The following is a 6,225-nucleotide window of genomic DNA, read 5'->3' as shown; positions in this document are numbered from 1 at the left end:
AAAAGAGCATAAGCTCTTCTTTACTTTAAAGTAATTTGTATTATTCAAATGTTGTAAAAGAGCATAAGCTCTTCTTTATTTTGAAGTACTCATTTTCTTGTTTTATTTGATATGCATGAAATTGGAGTAGTTGGGTCCAACGCCCAATAAGACAACACGCCTTAATGTGATTAAACGCGTAACTAAAATCAATCACCATCCCTAGACCGAGATTCAACACTAGGCTCGTGTTGGATCTAATCAAAGGTTCATAGTCATCCTAAGGCCCTAAGGCAACTATATAGTCCATCAATGAATGCAAACCTTATGTTAGTAGTACCATATACTCTTGCTTTAAAAACCATTTTACAAGCTTAGTGGGAGTATTATATACTACTAAGTCAATCACATGGACCAATAGTTGTAATAGGACCAAATTGTTTTAATAAGATTAAAATGTATGTTTATATATGATGAGACCTAAAAACCCTCAACCAAACCATTATTAAGTTGATAAGCGTGAGAGTGCTTTGAACACTCTTTCTTGGCCTTCCACCATGGTGGGCTTCAATCGTTTGTGACTCATACACCGTATTTGTCCAGTTCTGGGGTATGCAAAGTATGTGCTTACATTCAGGAGAAGCCTATAAACATATGATGCAGTGAAGGTAGGCAACGAGTATGGTCAATATGATATTCTTCTGAGGCCATTCTTGAACCCCTACTTGAACTAGCATGGTGGGAATGACTTAACTAAGTGCAATGGTGCCAATATGATATTCTTCTTAGGCATCATTTTCTAGAGGCCAAATTAGATGGGTAATTACAAAAGTTGTAAATGGCTAAAGCGTTATCCTCTCATCATTATTGTTGCTAGCCAATATGATATTCTTCTAAGGTGGGCTTGGTAATGGTGAGTCTCCCATACCCTACTAAGAGTTTCATCCAAAACTCTCGAATTCCAATGAGGGATATGGAATTTGCCAAAAATAGTAGGTGGTGCTATTTGATTTAAAGACCCGGATCAAATGGCTTAAAATCAATCAATTTATATTCGTTATGTATTTGTTTACCAATATATTTGCAAACGCTATCCAAAACTTGACAAAGAAAAGCCGAATGCTTTAGTTTCTGGACTTGGTACCACAATCCCAAAGATTGTCTTAAATGGATTGTATATGTACCTAAGTAGTCTCATCCTCACAATCTTCCTATTGATAATGTATCATTGGAAGAAAATGTTAGATAAGTCTATCATAAGGAGGACAACACTTTTAATGTCATAATTCTTCACTTACAAATCGTTGTATGAAGAAATAAGAGTTGCTTTGAACAACCCTTAGACAATGCAAACACTTAGTGCTTGTTTCTTTGTTACATGAACAAGGAACTTGAGAAGAAAGCACAAAGGCATGGACACTTAATGTGCCATGATTCTTCACTTACAAATTGTTGTATGAAGAAATGAGAGTTGCCTTGAACAACTCTTGAAAGTTTGTAATTATGTTTAGAACATAATGGTTGGTTGACAAAAATAGTCCATCAACATGGACTTATGATGATTTTGAATCATTGAGTGTTGAAGTGTTAAACCACTTCTAGAAACGGAAACTAGGCAAGGACTTCACCTTTGTGTCCCTATCCAAATGGTTCACTAAGTTTATTGTAAACTATATAGTGAACAATAACCACACACTCTCCAAATCGTTTGATGTGTTAACACAATTGAAATAAGTTTCAAGAGAGATAGTGAGAGTTTAGGGACCATGACTATTGTAGTCAAAGGAGAAGTCAAATGAAGAAAGCGAAATAACTCCAAGGGAACAAACTTTCTTTATGAAAGGATGGACATTGGAATGGGTATTTGCAAGAAATGTCTTGCAAATGTCAAGAACACACCTTTCGAAGGTGTTGTAAATTGTTCTTGAAAAGTTCAAAACAGTTGGTTCTTCTGCTTGAATGCTTGATTCCGTATTAGTAACTATGTTTTACAATCGTTGTAAAAGTGTGGCTAATAAAAAGTAGAGGATTTATGAGAGAAGAGAAAGTACTTCACATTCGGAAAGTAAATCAAATGTAGATCTCTGTGAAAGCAGATGGTACTTACTTCCTCATATGAACTACCAAAGAAATTGGAAAAACCAAAGATCGTCTTTACATTCCAATTTTAAGGAACTTAATTCCATCACTACAAGGGATGGATGAATGTTTTGTTTGACAAAACATTGTTCTTTATTAATGAATGATTAGATTATTGTAATCTAATTGATTGTCTCTATAGTAGAGATGATATGGTAGGGTTAACTGTTTAGAATATAACGATGCTTAAAACCCAAAAGGTTGCAAGGTAGTGACTAATCCCAACTGAGTTGTGATACCTCAAAACCATAAAATACGAGTTGGTCATAGATGGATGCTTTGGATCGTAAGATCCGGATCCAATACCTTCTTATTAAAATTGTATAGAGGCGAAATGTTCGAATCTTTATTCTTTTGGAAAGAAGAGAATCACAAAGTTGTTGAGGTTAATTCACTTAGATGTTAGTGGCCCTTGTCCACAACATAATACTACTCATGTTGTATGACATTCACCGAAGATCACTCTCGGTTGGACTATAGTTTATTTTGAATAAACACAAGTCCGAATACTTTGCAAAAGGTTTCAAAGAATTCAAGAAATGTAAGTTGATGAGTAAGACGTCTAAAGTATTTGCCTCCTTAGATTTGATCCAAGGAAAGATAACACTTTAGAACAGTTTCCTTGAAAAATATCAAGGAAAGAAGCATCAAAAGATAATGGATTTCTCGATTAGGAGAAGAACGAACTTGAATAAGATTTGGGGTGTGCTATCCACACACCCCAAATTACTTCTCACACACCCTTGTTAATTTCTATCCGTTGATCTTCTTCAATTCATCTGATCCGACTGTCAAAAATTAGAAGGGTGTGTGATAAGTAAAATGGGGTGTGTGGATATCACACCCCTAAGATTTAGTTCGTTGGATGTTATCAATTACCCATATATAGGATATATGCTTCTAATACAATATGATTGTCAATTAGAAGATCTTCCAAAATTTTCATAACTCCATAAGATGTAGTTGGAAAGAAAGACAAATCTTAATCATGTTAAGATTTGGGGTTGTGTGCTAATAAGCAATATTTGTTTGAGAATTATCTTGTGGATATACTTAAATTAACATTTGAATATCACTTCTATAAACCAACTAACAAATGTTGTTTGTTGGGTAGTTCATTGTAATCCTACACTAGGATTTGCCTAAGATAGCGCAAATGAACAAGAGATATAACTCAAAGAATGGGTTCTTTGAGAGACAAGATGATAATCAACAAATATAACAACCTAGTTCCTACACCACAAGCTCCAAGGTAGTCAAGAAGGATTTATAAACTGTCTCAGTTGAATGGTTTGAACTTTATGACTATGTAATAGAGTTACACCTCTTAATTCGAAAGAAATAAGAATGAAAATCCTTATGACTACATTGAGTGTATATACGATATATACTCAAGGAAATGGTAAAGTACCATTTGACCCGAAATAATGAAACCTCCATAGCTAATTGGTAGCTTAAGGTGACTACAATTAAAGAGATTGGTTGACTTGGAAGAAACCATCTTTAACATAGTCTTGGTTTCAATTAATTCGAAGATTGCTAGCTACAACTAAATGGTGATTCAATGTTTAGACATAATATGGGTTTCAGAAAACATTATTAAGATAGTCTTGATAATATATGTCTAAAACTATGAATCACAAGACATGTAAGTTGTAGAGATCCATCCATCATGGATCTTAGCAAGCTAGTGGGAGCTATAAGCGTCTTATGAGAGAAAGATCAAATCGTTTGATTTCTCATAAAGATGTAAATGAATCTTTTGTTTACTAGGTTTACAAAAGATTAGTGGGAGTTAATCATGTTCCTAAAATTTAAATATATATGATATATTAATTTTGGAAATGAAAAGAATACTTCTTCGTTAAAGTTATGACTTTAAAACATTATATGAAGATAGAACGTATATGGGAGACATAGTCTATATACATGGGATGGAAATCTATATTGATAGATTTTAGGATATAATTGGATTATATCTAGCCCTAAATATAGACAAATGATGATAGGAAGTTTCTCATATGATGATGAACTTCAATAAAAAAGGACAACTCTAGTGAGACTAAGAAGTTGCTCTTCTCAAAGAGAACGTACTCTTTGACTCCCAAAGAAATAATGCATAAATATAATCCTTTATGCATACCCAGAAAGGTGATTTATGTATTTCATATTGTATGAAAAACATTGATATGAGTTGTACCTAGAACGGTACAAGACGATATCAGTGCAAGCCCAGGATCAGAACCATGGCAACTGTCAAGTGAGTCCTTAAGTATTTAAGAAATACTAAAGGATAAATTCCTCAAAGATCGAGGAAGAATTAGAGTAATGTAATGGAAGCGTAAATGTATTAGATTATGAATCTAATCTATCATTGGATGTTTCTTCATTATGAATGAAGAGATAAACAGAAATCTCTTTATTATGACTAAAGAGATATTTGGATGGAAACATTAAAGTAATGACTTTAGTGTGTTCCATTATGAATGCAAAATATATTGCCATATAGAAGTTTACAACAATGTTGTTTGGATGGGAAAGTTCATTTATGAACTCTCTATTCGGTTCCAACCAGAAAGTGTCTGACACTAATGGGGCGATAGCTCAAGCCAGGGAATCAAGGTCTCAGCACGATCCAAACTCAAATGAGAGACTGAACCACATGATTTAGAATCATGTATAATGGTGACGTCGTTATTCTCAAGGTTGCTTCTATGGATAACATATAGATATCCATTGTCTAGGCCTACTACTCAGCCATTTATGAAATGACTACAGAAGAGGTATCATCACTGATGACCAAGCTGATTGGCTCTAGTGCAAGTGGGAGATTGTTGGAAATGTGCCCTAAAACCAATCATATGATGATACTTTACGGACATTTCACATGTTAAACTAATCTAGTTTAATATCAAGGGAAAAGATTATTGTTTGAGGCGTCTCATATAAATGTTATACGCTTAAACGATAAGTCCAAGGAATATGTGATTGGGAGAATGCGATCTAAAGAAGTTAGATTCATGAGACCATTCTTTCGTAGACACATCCTAAACGTTCCTGATCATAAGATTGCCAATTGGGCATTGACAGTCCGTTAAGATCAGTACGTGCTGTGTCTTCTCTCAGGGAGAGTGACTAGTCTTGAGTCATTGGTGTGTGTAACATCAAGACAACTACGTAGGTGCTTAATAGAGAATGAGTTCACTGAACACGATCAACAAAGAGTTCTCATATTCATGTCACATGAGAACTCATGGTTGGGATAATGCAAAGTAGTCTTTTGACCTGAGGCATCATAGTTGTCTTGTGGTTAGGTACTTGATCTTTGATTATGTCAAAGTCACCCCATCCGCGGGTGTCCACGGCATCGTCGGGGTTAAGCCACTTAGCCATGGAGGCAAGTGAATGCGCAACAAGGGATCTCTAACCTTCAAACCGTTTGGGGGAGAATACTCTATGATATGATTAAGAATCTCTGGCCAGAGTATGAATGAGATTTAGGAAGTCGTTCCAAATCACATTCAAGGTAATCATATAAGCACACGAATCACATTGGATAGTAGACATGAATAAACTATTAAACCAAACAATGTGGTCAAGAGTATTGTATTAGAGAAAGACCGTATTGCATTTGTAATCCTAAACTGAATAGGTTCTCCACCTCTTCTGATTAGCTTGGGTAACCATGATATGCTGCTAGGTGTCACTCATGGTTTGTGGAAGCCCTAAACGTGTATAATCACTAAAGGGAGAATTGAAACTAAGTTTCAATTCACAATCGATTTAAAATGGTTTTAATCGCCCACTGCCTCGCTAAAAGGAACCTAATGGATCGTACACCGTGTAAGGTGGAGATTGAAGAAACAATGGAGATGAGTAAGAATAATTAAATGGTTTAATTATTTATGGCAAGGATTAATTAATATGTTAATTAATCAAATGAATAAGTTCGTTAAAGACCTCACGATAGTTTTGGACCTTAAGGCCCAATGGGCTTTGAACGTCAAGCTCATTGACTTAAGTTGTATGACAACTTAATGAATAATGATTCACGAAGGCCCAATCAGCCCAATAATACCCTAAGGCCGGCCATTTAGAGATGGAGTG

The sequence above is a fragment of the Malus sylvestris genome, chromosome 10 (assembly GCF_916048215.2).
Source record: "Malus sylvestris chromosome 10, drMalSylv7.2, whole genome shotgun sequence".
NCBI classification, from domain to species: domain Eukaryota; kingdom Viridiplantae; phylum Streptophyta; class Magnoliopsida; order Rosales; family Rosaceae; genus Malus; species Malus sylvestris.
This window is presented reverse-complemented; position numbering follows the sequence as displayed.